At 35.1% G+C, this 15,798-nt stretch overlaps 1 long non-coding RNA gene across 1 annotated transcript in view; it reads left to right on the top strand.

Moving 5' to 3' along the window:
- The window catches only part of LOC137306505 (uncharacterized), a 37,932-nt gene extending 23,035 nt beyond the window's left edge, over positions 1-14,897 (top strand). Inside the window, exon 3 of the long non-coding RNA XR_010958893.1 lies at positions 14,301-14,897. This is a non-coding gene — a long non-coding RNA (uncharacterized lncRNA). The remainder of the gene's footprint in view (positions 1-14,300) is intronic.
- The last annotated feature ends 901 nt before the right edge of the window (positions 14,898-15,798 follow it).

Here is a 15,798-nt window from a genome sequence, read left to right as displayed (position 1 = left end):
ACAATTTTGTAATAATCTTTCTATGTTTATTTTATTAATCATACAAAATGTAATATTAGTCCAAGTCTCTAGATGTGGATTGGAGTAGTCTTTTGATGACTGTACTGTTTAACCAGTCAGGCTGACTCAGGCATAACATGGATGCTGTACTGCAGCCTGTGCTAAATCTGTGGAAGGATGTTAGCTACAGTCTGACTGCAGGATTTCCAGTAAGCTGCTGCAAACTGTGCCTTAGTAATGATGGTAAAGGAACACAGGATTGAGGAAAAGGTGGAACAATGCATATTTTCAGACCTAAGTTTGACAGACATGACTATAATACTTAAAAAATCAATTTGAATGAAGAGAACCCAGAGAATGCACATATAGCACTTGTAAGTGTTAGGTAAAATGGAAAATTATAATCTTGTCCTGTTTGTACAGGGATACAGAAATGCTGCCAGCATGTTCTAGAGTTACATTTTATTAATGAAACCTTCATTGCAAATTGATCCCTTATTAATATGCAAGATACTGGAATAACATTTGCAGGCTGTGAGCCAAATTCAGGGATCATTATGTGATTCTTTGTTAGTAAAGTTCAGGGAGTATAATGTGCTGAAGCTGTTGTATCCATTTCTGAATGGAATTGTTTTTAGACTTTGTAGATTCACAACTGCTCTACAGCAGTCTCCTTTAAACTCATGCTTGGTGCTTTTAATCGGTTCTGCGGTAAATTTGAAAAGCAAATACCATAAACTAAAATGTAAAAGGGATAGTTTGAAATAGAATGAAAGGCTTTTACTATTCTGATAATTTTAATACACGTGTATAAGCACTTCTCATCTATGCAGGAGACCTAGGGTTAAAAAGATTGACACAGCAGCCTTCTGCAGTATTTTCCACAGAGGGCACAGTACTTATTCTTATCCAGCATTAATCTGGTTGCACTGGGATGTCAAGACTCATTTTTGGGCATCTGTTCTTATTTTTCTTTATTTTCACTATCTCCCCTCCCTGCTTTTGACCACCACGTGCTACATACATTTACCCCTGCTCCCCTTGCTTCCCCCATACATTGTGTACAAGATAACAAACCCTGATCTCCTCCACCTTGAGTAGTTTTAAGAACCCCAGAGGTGCTCAGGGTTGGAGCTCCGTGCCGTGCATTAGCCTGTTTTAGTATAAATCTAGCTGCTCATTTTATTTTACAAGTGAACTACGCTTCGCTCAATGCAGAGTGGACACAGGTAGGGATTTAAACAGCCAGAAATAACAATGCTTTTATCGTGTATGGGGCCTGATCTTATTTGGTGAGACCGTGAGTGTCACTGAGCTCAGTTGGTGACAGATGGTAATACTGTCCTAGAAAATTTGTCACCTCAACATGACATGCTATATGTAAATGTCCTGATTGTGCAGGGGGAAGCTCCAAATGTCCCAAGATAATTGCCATGAATGAGCATTGCCTATTCATTATGTGGGTGCTGTGCACAAGGCACTAATGGATGTTCCCTCCATATTGTCAGCGAAGCCAGGCAAATCTGCAAGATGTGATTCGGGTATGACAAAAGCAGCACGTGCTAAATCACTTTAGTTTTTTGGAGTTGTTTGCTTTAAATAATCCTTATATTTAACGTATGGCTTTTCTTAAGTGGCTGTTGTATTCACTGTTCCTTTTCTGTATTTGTTCTATTTCACTCACTGTGGTGTAAGCACAGCAAGTCACACAATGACAGCTTCAGGGCAGTGGACTCAGCCTTCTAATTGTCACCAATTTTGACATACCTATTTTGCAGAAACATTGGTAGATCTGTTGCTATGGCTGCAGTTATGCTACCACTTCCATGTTGATGCAAAGTGGTTTCCGATGCGTATCTATGCAAAGCAAGCAGTATAACTTGGGAGTCAGGTAGGTGATCTCATTCACAATCACACTGAAACCAGGAGGTATGACAGCACTTTCGACTTTGCATTAGGTTTAATGTAACTATGGTGTATGGTACTAAGGCTGCTTTAAAAGTGCCCAGATGGTCTACTGAATGTCCTGGGAACTTGTTTTTAACTTAGTATGGAATATTTTTAATGATTTGTGAGAGAAATAATGGTCTTCCTCTTCTCCCTCCGTCTCAAAACTTTAAAAACTAGCTGTCTAGGGAGCAGAGCTCTATAGGTGCATACATGCATCCCCATTCTTCTTTCACTGGCCAGAGTATGAAATGCAGCCAGCAATATAACTGCTGAGCATCACACTATACAGATACCAATATCTCAGTGTAACAACAGGTACTAGATCAATCCATTATATATTCTCCAGTATGCCTTTTTATAAGACACTTATGAAACAGAGGGTAAAATATCCTCTGCTCACTAATGTTAGAAAAGAAAGACAGACTTGCATTTATATAGCACCTTTCACAACCTCAGAATATCCCAAAGCACTTTACAGCCAATGAAGTACTTATTTTTTTAAGTGTAGTCACTGTTGTAATGTAGAAAACGTTGCAGCCAATATGCACACAGCAAGGCCCCACAAACAGCAGTGAGATAATGATCAGATAATTTGTTTTAGTGATGTTGGTTGAAAAAGTGTGCATATAAAGTGGTGGAAAGAATTATACTGACAAGGTTTTCACTAACATCAGCAAACAGAGGAAAATATACCCCGGGTTGAGCGCTGAAATAATGTACATGGTTTATGGCTTTCAGACAAATAGAGAACCTATATGAAGCACTCCTCTTGTATGGTTCCAAAAGATAGCATTTTAATACATATATGCATGCACATACACATGTTGAAATTCATAAATAGAACACTGGAGTTCAAAATTTCCTTTAAGGAAAAATCTGCACAAATGATAGCGAAAGCTTGATGGCCTAACATGGACAAAGCAGATTGACCTTCATAAACTGATGTGTCTATATTGTGGTTAGTGCAGTACAAAATGCTGCTCTCTTATACAATGTCCATGAATGAAAACAGTAAAATTACAGGACACTGGAGAAGTGAAGGATATACACAACACATGCAAGTATGTTGGAAGCTGGATAGACTAATTCTATCTCAGTCATGTGACTAGTTACCTTCCAAAATGGATACTGAAATTGGAGAGAGCACCCAATATAGTTTCAGGGCTTCTCTCTGCTTGTTTGACAGGATCTACATGGTTGAAAAATTTTAGATTTTGTAGTCAGTTCAGATTAATTACAGAATAATTAATCAAAACTGTTGTCATTGTTTCCTTTCCTTCACTTCCCTGCTTTTCATGTCTTGTTCTTTCATTTTACTGTTTTCTGTCGTGGGCATTCTGTAAGATGGTGACATTTCTACAGTGAGTGATGATTTCATTGACAAGATCTCACAGAGCTGGAGGTAAAGGTATCAAAAAGTCATGTCATTGATTAACATCAAAAAAAGGTTCATTATAGAAAAGCAAGACAAACAATTCCATTCTGACGGTTTAAGTTTAGATCAGGGCCGTAATTTTTTTCTTAACCAGCTAAAGGTTTACAGGCTGCACCTTCTGCAATCTAAATAGTTCACAAATGAGGATTTTTATTTTCAGGGCTATTGATGGAGTATGGCACATGGTATGGCTGGAAATAAATTTTCAGACCAGAACGATAGAAACTGGAAAGGATCAAAAACTTAAACAAATGGCCTTCTAAACCCAGAAAAGAGCGCAGTACTTTAGCTCATTATTAATTATTTAACAACAATGGAATCACAACTATTGTATAGCAAGTTATTTTGATGGGGTAAAAATTTCTACAATTTCGCAGCAGCAAAATAATTTGGAAAATTTCAGTCTAATATTAGCTTTATATACAAAACCCACATAGTGGGTATGGAATGGTTGCATTGAAATCAGTTTAATGTCAACAGTTGAATAAAACTTCACAAACAATATTCAGAAATAAAATCCCATATTTAAAATAACCTTTTTGTATGTTTTATCTTAATACCACAGGACCTGATGGAACAAGAAACAATATTTAAAAATTAAGCAACTGTTACATCCTCTTTCTTTACAAGATTAATAATATGTTAACAGCACAACTAATAGCATTTCTTTTTAAAAGGTCTTGTTCTGATGTTAAGTACTGTCACATGTTTCTGTCTCTAGCACTAAGCAATCAACTTTAATATTTAGATTAATATATTGTGGTAAGCAGCATGTGATTATGTATTTTTAACCCATTCCTATCCTACTGAAAATAATGTCTAGTAATTTCAGGATGGGAAGAATTAAATTTAATATACAGTGGTAGGCTAGCAGAATCAGACAAGTATTTACTGATCTCAATATGTCTTTTCCTGGACTTCTTAATCCCAAAAATTGGTGTAATCATACTAGAGAGAGAAAGAGCACAATTGACGTTGACAACATAACCTCTAAAGGCTGACTGAAGCATCCAAAAGGCAAATCTCCCCCACAAGTCAGGAAAAGTCACCCTAGCCTCAATTTTAAAGTTAATAATTGAGTTTGGGAATCCTAGTGTCTTTAACTATTTCCACCCTGCTATTTGATATTTACAAACTTGACATTTACATGCAGCTGAATTGGATCTAATTGAATTCTTAAAACAAAAAGCAAAAACCTTAGCTAAATAATGAAGCATTTCCTGCAGCTCTACCCCAAGTATGAATGCTCATTAATTTGGTTGTGCTGTGGGACTAGATATCTAATAACAGCAAATAGTATTGCTTCTAATGCACCCATTGATTTAATACAGTTCAGCCAATACCATGAAATCCTTTGCAGCTTGATGTCAAGTGGAAATGTACACTCATTATCAGCCACATCTCTGCTTTCATTATACAAAACTGCCAGTATCTGTAATTGTGGTGCCAATGTTCATGTATGTTAAGGGGATGCAGTTACCATTAAGTAACAAAGAGATCATTGATTGAGAATATTAATATGGCAATTTCCAGCATATGTAAGTATTTTAACTTTCTAATGCAAGCTTAGATATTTTTGTTAGCCCTTAATTAGAAACTACATTCAGGGAAATAACCAAAATATATTAATGATTTGTTTTACTTGCAGAAAGATCTAAATTACTTGCTTACATCTGATTCCAATCTCAAAGTTCCCTCACATACATTGCTTGTATTATAAAGCGTAGCTATACAGATGCTTCAACATTTCCTACTTTATAAGACTGTGCTTTTCATATTTTAACTCATCTTATGCATATAACTATGATTTTACATTAAAGCAATGTTGTACTGTGACTGGAAACCAAACATGGTGATAGTAAACAAATGTACAAAGAAAATAGGAAGCATGAAGTTGAGAATGTATGGAATGTTAAAAAAATATGAATATATAAATGATTATTTTAAAAGCCAGTACTTTACCCACAAAGGTAACAATGTGGTTTCAGCGACTAGGCCAGATTTTTTTGGAAACAACCCCTGCACTACTTGCAAATGGTCTGATCCATTGACTTAGTGGAGTGCAGTACACAGAGTGCAATGCGGCAAGACCGTTCAATCTATTTTTTTGTACCGGTGCTTACAGTACCATAGCAGTTTACCATATTATTTCAGATGTGGTATTCACCTCCCTTTTCGTGACACATTAACACCCCCTTACTCTCCACCTTGTGTTTTGTGGAACAGCCAGCAGTGCGCCTGTGCACAGTGCACCATTCTACCATAGAAGACAGAACTGCAGCAGTTTCACCTGATTGGTAAAAGCTTTGTTCTTGCTGCAGGGTTGAAAAAGCTGACAAGGCACTTAATCTCTCCTCTTAATAATTGGAAATGACATAGCCCAGTATGTGCATTCAGCTTTATGGTACTGCAGTAAATCAGATGTTAATGCAACTTACCCCCTCCCCCAACCCCCACTCTACCCTCCACCCCAGTGCTGAAGGTTATTTCGATGCAAACTCTTAGGCCGATTAAGGACTCTAATCTTTGTTTTGGTCCAAAAGCCCTTGGTTTGTTTACAAATGCAGGAGAGGCACAGAAGGCAGCATGGTAATCCTCTCTGAATTTGCCCTAATCTCTGCTGCAAGGATACACTCGTGCATCTTTAATATTTTCCTTTCTCAAACCACCAGCTATTTCCTCCACAACAGAAGGGGGACAACAAAAAGCTAAATTACATCTGTCGCTTGCCATTAGACCCATAACCCACTTTTTTCTCTTTTTTTACTTCTTGTTAAGACACAATGTTATGTGGATTAGAGGGCGATTCAAATCCTGCATTAACATTTGTTTTATTAAAGTGCTAGAAAAATTTGGGGAGAAAAGTACCATTTGTGCGGGTGCAATTTTTAAATATTATTCAGACATCACAAGCTGCATTTTCAAAATTGTTTGAAAAAAGGAAGACTGCTACAGCGGAGAATTTTAACCTTGGTGCCTCTTTTTTTTGTCCGATATGTTACAACTTTGAGTTACAGCTAGAATATTCTATAATTTTTTTAATATATTTTAAAATTAGAACTTCCTATAGAAATATTTCCAATTTTAATGGAGGGAATTTAAATAGATTTTCAGAGGAAACTGGCTTGATTTCACTTTTGACATTCATCACCCAGTACATATAAACAAAGGGCCCCATTCAGTCTCTGTGACCTCATCACACAGCTGCATAATTAACCATTTTACAGACATGGCTTCATGATTGATTCACACTTCTCCTCCTCTCCCTAAGATATGTTTATTCTCAATTGCAGTATTTTAAAATTGCCTGTTTTCAAATAGAAATGTTTCATTCAGGAACTACCAGCTTTGTAAATATATTAAAAACGTACACCAGTATGAGATGCTTTGACATAGAGAAAATGGTATTGGGAATGAGAAATAGTTCTTCAATGAAAAAAGATCATACCATAATCTATAAATGATCTTACATATAAGAAGAATAAATGCTGCATTTTATAGCTCCCCATTGAGTGTTCAGGAACAAAAAGGTATCATGTAAATTTGCAATAAGTATATTCAAAAGGACATTTTCTTCATGAAAATGTGTTTTGCAAACATTTTTTTGTTTTGAGAAGAAGAGCCCTGCATCTTCATCATGGGGAAAGTGCACAGAAATGGGAGTGAAGTAGATTGCTCCATTGTGCTTTGGTACAGGCACACTGGCACTCCTTCTCTGCTGACATTTCTATAATTCTATAATTGTATCAAGTGATACAATGTGGTTTGACACAATTTATGTCATGTCTTTGTAAACAAGGAAACTTTACCCAATACTTCTTTTATGAAGATGACGTCCCTTAAAAGCAGTGCATTAGTGCTCCATTCATCATATCATCAAGGGTTAGGTTGTACTTTCATGGCCACACATGTACATTTAATAATCCTGGTAGATTCAGTAAGAGATCCACAGTGGAGGCCAGGCACAGTCTATAGGAAAGGAGGGAAAATCAGATGCTGAATCATCTAAGTTGCTCTTGTGCATCTCATGGCAGCCAGCTCAAGAGTAGCACTGGAAGAGTTTTGGCAGCAGCTTTCCAGCCTTTCCTATTAGTTGGGAATGATGTGCAACACAGGGAGAATTAAAGAACAAGGCAGAGAATAAAGAAATAAAAAGTTCCTATTAATTGTTTAGAAATACTGAGTAGATTCCCATTACAATATTGTAAGGGAACTCCTAGAAATACTATTGTTATTCAACAACTTTTATTTGATTGTGGCAGAATAACAAAATATATAACATTTATGTATGTTCAGAACTGTATTGATAAAAGTCATGTTTATCCACTTTTCTTCATTTCCTTATCTTCCTGTATTTCCAACAGTCCACCAGCAGAGAAAAAAAATTAGGCTTACTGTTTAGATTTTATTCTCCATTTTATTTCCTCAGTGGAATTCTTTATACAGAGCCTAAAACAGTCACTGACATGCTCATAATGGCTGTCAGCCACGCCTGTACTGTTAAATTTAACAGACTTGCTGCTTATAATTCTTTGCATTGTCTAGAGCTTTCAAAATGGCCGACAAAGGCCTCACTGCAATATTCAAAATAGCATCTGGCCATGCCCATACCAGTAGACTTATTTAGTTTCCTTTATAAAATTACTAATTAATTGAAGTTGTCTCTCTAAAAATGGCTCTTAGCCATTACCCCAAATTAAACATGGTTCAAAGCAGCACTGGTGAGTACCTGATGATTTATAAGATCATTTAATTCATAAAATAATTGAGTAAAATACTGATTTGTTTTTAAGGTACAGAAATTAACTAAAATGGTATCTTCATCATCTATTATCTTTCTGTGGTTTCCTGGTGATGTTCATTTATTTTAGGGGGGAAAAAATCCCATCAGAACTGCAGGGTACCCGTTTTTCAATATCAACTCCGTAATGTCACCATATCGATCAATTGAAATACAATGGTTAGGAACAAAGGGCAGCAAAGAAAAATGTTTGCATTTTATTCTGCACCAACAACAAAGGCATTTTAAGTGTTTTTTGCTCGCAAAATTCAACAAACCTGGGCATATCAAGCCATAAATTGTTTTAACACAAACATCAGTGTCACAGATTATCTTTTTAGGGTAGGAGCACAGAGATTCAAATATACTGAACTGGAAGTTCTTGTGTTGGGATTAAAGATTAATTCTATGCTTTATGTTATTACTATTACAGGTAGGGGCCTATATGCAACAAACACCTTCCATTGAGCAGGAGTTTCTTTGTGTACAAAATACTGAAATTCCCAGTGCAAAATTTAAAGACAGAAACAATTTGTATCTTTGTCAAAAATGTAATTATTTTCCTAACTCCAGTAGTATTTCAGCAGCAAAACCCTAAAACATAACAAGAGCACAATATTTTACTTTATTTTGTGAATATCGTGAATTAAGCAATGTTCTTTGTTTCTGGTTCATTCTCATTTTACATAATTCATTATTACAAATGTTAAGGAAGATATGGGAAGGGAAATAGATAGGTATTTTGAAAACATGAAATGCCTCCTTCGGTATCTAAAGGGTTAAATCACATCATGGGTTGACATCCAGGAGCAGCAAGAATGGTGTTTTCACATTTATATTAATAGAAGCTGTAGTTGTTCAGAGTGTAAGGAGTATTTTAACACTTTTTTAAAACTATGACTGTGTTATCATGCCTACACCATTATATTAAGAAGAAAGCAATGTTCAAGGTAATGTTCAAATTGTATGTCTTCACCCAGAATTTTAAATAGTTGCAAGATAGTCACAGCCCTTTGTGGATTATGAATGCATATTTGTGCCAAAACAAATAATATAGCAAAGTTGGATATTTCAATCAATTTCCATGCGACATAATGAGAGGAAAGGTTAACTTTTCTCTGTTTTATTTGTTTCTTGAGGGTCTAACTATGGATGATTAAATCCAATGATTTAAATTCCACCCATGATTCACTAAGAGTGCTGTTAAACTCTTTGTCATACTGCACTGAAGACCAGTCTTTATATTTGTTCAGAGAATGCTGTGATTGAAGAGATGGGCTATTACCATTGCCAAATACTGTACCTCCTAATGGTCAATTTTAAAATGGAAGCAGTATTAAAGACTGGCACTGGTCTTTATTATGATATGTACTGAGATGATAACACACTCTATAAATGGTTTAAGAAAAGTGTGAAAGAACTCCTTACGCTGGGGATGTGGCATCTATTAATACAGATCTGAAACCCACTTTCTAGCTGCTTCTAGATATCGCCTGCTGTTGTAATTTAACCCTGTGTTTACTGAGGAAGCTGTGCTAGCTCTTGAAATACTTACCTTTTTCTTATAATAGCTGTGAAAATTGATTTGTTTTCTATGTGAAATGGCAAATTTTGTAAAATTTTTTTAAAATACAACAAAACCAAAAATTATTGCTTGCCCAGAAATTGATCTGAAGTTGCTGCAAAGGGAATTCAGACAAAATAATCTAGGGTTGTTATTGTCATTCTTCCTTATGTTAGGAAGCTTTATAATGTTATGTAATATTGGTTCCTGTGGATATTCAGTAATGGAAAGCATTCATTCTGCATAGGCTCTATTGTAAATAGCTTAAGCTATTACACAGTCCAGGAGTCACTTCAATATCCTGGACTGGGATGGACAGACGCTGACTTTTAAAATAATGAAATTAAAGTGATTTGCTATGGACACGTTACAAAACCTGTGATTGGTGACCAGCATTGATGTTTTGAGTGCTATAATGAATTGTTGTCAGTTAAAATGAATCAAGTTCTACCCACGCTGAGGGGGCAGGCCACACTGCACCCAGTTGCCAAGAGCAAGTGTCATATCTTCCTCCAGCCAATGAGACAGGTGAATACAAATGTATGTGTATGCTTGTATGTGCGAACACACACGCATGTCTATCTGTCTGGGTGCACAATACAAAGAAAACTACTTATATACAGCTGAGAGTTTTCTGTAGTGTCTCACTTTCCTAGATCAGTATTGATTAGCCCATTGGTGATTACAGCAGCTCTTTTCCACCACAATGAAAATGCAGCAAACTGAGTTTATTACAATCATTTGATCAGTGAAGAAATTATCCTCATGCTTGAATTTATTTCCAAACTATTGTAGTACTGTATTTACTATAAATTTGGGAGTTCAGCATTTTAAAAAAATATATATATGATATATGAAGATAGGCATTTGCAAAAGCTGCTGATAATGTCCTCAATAAGGCTGAAAAATTCTAATCTGTAATTTTTTTTTAGAAGTTTCAGGGTGCTGTTTCTTTCTTCAGGACATTTTAGATACCACATTATAAATTTATCAATGCCTCACAATACCAATTTTCAGTCCAGCTGTGAAATGGCAGGAGGAGGGGGAATTGGTAGTCTAGTCCCTGTCCCACAGAAACACCCATCTTGTTGACTGACCATGGGCCATCATTGCCAATCATTGTTGAGACATTTGTTCCAATTCCCTTGCAAAAGGACAAAACATGTCACCAGACAGCAGTACTGGGAGAGAGGGCAATCTAACACTAACAAGAAACATACGGGAAAACATTTTTAAAAATTTAGCATCTGATCACACCTGCTTATGTTCCATTTCCTCATTTTACCGAAATACAACTTAGTTCTCACTGTACTAATGTTTAGTCATGCATCTGCTAAAAATGAAGGGGACTTAGCAACCTTATTTCAAAAATTATCCTTTTTAAAGGTTTACATTAGACTACAATTCAAATTCCTGTAAATATTATCTTTTAAATTACTGAAACATTCTCAAAGGTTCCATGCTATCATTAAAAAAATTTTTAGATGCAATTTATGAATTTTATTGACATTCAACAGTAACTCTTAATCACTCCAAATCATTATATTTCATTTTATTTTTAGTTTTTTCATCCTTCAGATAAATGTTGAACAATTTCATGTAAATATTTGCGTCATTATGTTCAGTGATAACCAGGGTGTCTCCCTGTTCTTACTATTTGGTTCTTTTCTGTCTATTATCTCTGACCTTCCCTGTCAATTTAAGAGCTCCAAATGGAACTGCCAAATACTACACTTTGCAAGAAATGGAGAGGTCATTTTTTTCAAACTCTTGGCATGTAATTTATGCTTTGAAACCTTCAAAATTTGTACTCAAATGTGATTTTTTTTTTGATGGAATGTAATTGATTTTTATAGATCTGCAGATTAAGATTTGCTCCAGAGTCGTTTATTGTTTTATCTTCACTTTATTAAACAACCTTCAAACAGAAGCTCCTAGAACATTGTGTAAATGTGACTTTTTTTACCCTATATTAAACAGAAGCTAACAGGAAGGACCCACTGTCCCCTTTTATAACCTTTTTGAAAACTTAATAGTAACTGCTGAGCCCCATGATTGTAGATACATTTTGAGGTGTCGGTCTGACTTTTCAGAAAACCCTACAAATTAAAGGGTTCATTAAAGACTGATATTCTTATTCCAAATTCAGGCAACCTAAAAATTATAGATATTTAATCAGAATGAATTTTGAATTAGAATTGAAGATTTTTTCTCAACCGTTTATATCCACCAACGTGGATTATATAAAATATTAATTCTATACCTGATAGATCAGTCATTTCTATTCTGCTTTCTATTTTCAATTTTTAAAATGACTTTTAAATGTTAGGTGTAAAATAATGTATTTCTATAGGGCACAATAGATTTTTTTATATAAAAATGTGAAATGAGATAAATAGTTTACACAGTGAATTTCCAAGGATTTATTGCCTTCAGTGGTCAGGTTATTACCAGAATTGACCTTAGACAATATGTCTCAAGGGACAGTTGGACCCACTGAGTGACCTATGCCTGGTAAATGAGTCTAAGAACCTATAGGGCTTCTTATCAATGAACAAGCTGTTTCTTGGGGGGAGATTTCAATGGACAAAAATTCTGCAGGTCTTAACACTTTTATGCAGCTTTCAGCAACGAGAGTGAGGAATTTTCTGTCTCAAGTCAGCAAAAATACAAAAGAATATTGTTTTGTAACTAGAAGTATTTCATTTAATAAAAAAAATAAATTGGCTGTATTGCTGTGGAACATTGTATTTTCTAACTAATCACACAATGTGTAAAACTGAATCTGCTACAGTTTCTTTTACTAAAGTGGTGTCGGTGAGCCACACTGTACAGAATAGAAATCACATCAAACCAAACATACCTTCTTAAATTGCTTCTTTCAGTGTTAGAAAGCAAGTTTTGTTTTACAATTATTAGCAGTTGACTAACTGGTTATAAACATTTTTTTTACAGCATATCACATTCGATCTAAATTATGAAGGGAATGTTTCCTTGCACACTGAAAATGATGATGAATATTGCCATATATAGTTGCATTAGCTGTATGTCATTTAGAAGGTGTGCATGCAGTAACCTTGTGATGTTCCATTATTTTGTTGGAATGATGGACATGTAGGTTAATGTAGTCCAAAGGTGCGGGCAGCCTTTAGGCAGTGTATGAATTCCCATCATTAGGACTTGTATGTTGTAGTGGAGTCATCTACAGTACTAGGCTCCAATGACAAAATCAGAGTCCAAATGTATTTGTGGGTTCAGAATATAAATGCTTAAGCCACCTTTTTTAACAAGCGAAATTAATGACTAGCAATAGAGTGTGCTTTCAATGTTGTTTAACAAGCAAAATCAATGGCTAGAAATCCAGTGTGCTTTCAATGTTGTTTAACAGATGAAATCAATGGCTAGAAATCCAGTGTGCTTTCAATGTTATTTAACAGATGAAATCAATGACTAGAAATCCAGTGTGCTTTCAATGTTGTTTGAGTGAAACGATTAAATGCACCGCGGCGAAGAACTTGCTGCAAAAGAGACATTTTTCGGTCGACAACAATTTTTCTTCTGCTATTCTTCTCTTGATATCAAAAGGCAGTGATTTTCTTTAATTTTCATAAAAGCTTAAGCTTAAAATCAAGACCGAACAAAAAAAAACCTCAGTCGAGTAATGAGCAATTGCATCCATTGTAGAGGGTGTGGGATCTTTTATTGTCCGCCTGAATTTCTCTTTTTCTATTGCTTGTGTAATTAGATAAACCCGACCTTCTTAGATGCTCCGAATTTAATGATTTCTGTTGCTGTGCATCCCAGTACAAATGTGGTATTAAGCATATTCCAATTATTTTGAAGATTTGAAGACATTTTTAAATCTGCTTTGCCTCTAAGGATTAGGTTTCGATATTAAAACAACTGATTGGGTTGTCGCTGGGATCCAGATTATCAAAGCTGTAAAATATCAGTTTTAAGATCACATTGGATCCAAAAACATAGTCCTTACATTTTTTTACTCTATTATAATTTTATTTTTCTACCAATAAAGGCAATTATTCTTCCACCATCAATGAATTATTAAATTCGTGCAGATCCCTTGCTTCTTCAGATGTCTAAATTATGAGAGGATAAATTAAAATAACCCAGATGATTTTGATAAGAGTTGTAACTGGAACCACTGCCCAGCTGAAAAAGGAATCGAAGGCTTGTACAAGGCAGTGTGAATTTGTTCCTATTAATAGCTTTGGTGCATTTTGACGTTCACTTCTACAGAGCTACGACAACTGCACCAAGTGCAGGACAGTGGCCCCAGCCCGAAAGCTTCGTATAGGAAAGAGCTCAGGCATATTTACATCAATCATAAATGCTTATGTCTGTGTTCGTTCTGTTTTCTCATACTGTTGGCCAATTTATTTTTCGAAGGTGAAGTTAAGGATTTATTTTGTAAACACTTGCAACCATTCATGAATATTTTAGTCTATAATTCAATGACACGTTATTTATGCTGGTGCGATTGTGTTATTGGACATCTATTATTTTCCGGATATTAGGTTACAAAATAAGATTTTATTTTTGTGTCCACCCAGAGGCTATTTCAAGTTTGTCAAAAAGAATCCACTATATCGTCTCTGTTTTTATCAAGATTGACACAGATGAGGAAGACATTCAGTTTCATTCCGAAAGATGCATTTTAACCCGTCTTTCATGAAACCAACACGTAGCATTTGGACTGAAACGATGAAATTCGTTAAAAGATGTGTCCGTGTCTTTTGGAATTGCTGTGGAACAGATTCAGATGGGACAGTGAATAGAAATAAGCTCGTCTGCATAAGCAAACTGGACTGAACGCACCTAATGCCTTTGGTGAAGGTCGAAGCAGGTCAAAAATGTAGCTCGCGTGGATTATGTCTGTGACACATTTTGAAGACACAGCCTGGAAAAGCCAATGTGGAATGGGGGAGGGGGAGGGTGGTGCCGGAGAGAGAGAAATCTAGCTTTTGTTTCCAGCTTGGTGGCTGCACTTCATATCCGTGTTCCAATTTGTCAAAATTAATCCAAAATGAATTTGCTTCGAATGATTTAGTTTAAAGGGAAACTTATTTTGTTGCAATGAGATTAAATGAATGTAAAATATCTCTTTTCTGTTGATTTTTAAATTAGTTAATAGACTTATGTTATTGTTTAACTATTATGGTGGTTGCGTTATTGCACTAATGATAACATAAAACAAGAGATTTCAGAATATTTGCTCTTTATAACTTTATATTTGTCAGGTGTACCAAACAAGATTTTAGTATCCAACTATAATCACACACATATATAATGTAATATATTAGATATATTTTACAGTTAGATATATCTACAGACTTACTATTTATATTTTATCTTTATGTCTATATTTGTACATATACTTGCATATTTGTATCAAAACAATAATCTTAAAAATACTATATATATGTATATATGTGTGTGTATGTTTATGGGAAAACCAGTAATCCAAGAGAACTGTAAGATGCTATTCATTTTTTTAAATGTCATATAGGTATGCATATATACATATATAATATTTATACATGTATGTATTTATACCAATAGTCCCCTAAAGTCTACATAATATTAATTATTTCTTCATTTCACCTCATGGCATATATTGGTGTTCATAGAATCAACAAAAGGTAAAAGCAACTCACAGGGACAATGCAATGGCCAAAATAATCTGATTGTTGCATAACTGAAAATGAAGGTGATATTTTAATGCCAATCAGTTTATTACCCTTAAAAATTGTTTATTGGGGTTTTTAAATTATTTACCAAGTTAACAGCTAGTTGTGCAAACTTTCATTACTATTTTGTAGCATTAAAGAGCAGATGAAGGAAGATGATTATAGAGTTAATTCATTTTTGCATAATCTTTCATTCCATATTCCATTTGTTTTGCATATTTTCTTTTCTGTGATTTATAAAATGACCACAAAGTAACTAGTTTTATATCAGAGGGTATGAGGCCATTGAGTCATTGATGCTACAGACAAGACAGCAATGACATTCAGTAGGCAGTATACTAGCAGCCTTTTGCGGTTTGTT

This window comes from Heptranchias perlo, chromosome 3 (assembly GCF_035084215.1).
Source record: "Heptranchias perlo isolate sHepPer1 chromosome 3, sHepPer1.hap1, whole genome shotgun sequence".
Classification (NCBI taxonomy): Eukaryota; Metazoa; Chordata; class Chondrichthyes; order Hexanchiformes; family Hexanchidae; genus Heptranchias; species Heptranchias perlo.
Note: the sequence above shows the minus strand (reverse complement) of the source record. Positions and strands in the feature narration are given on the sequence as shown.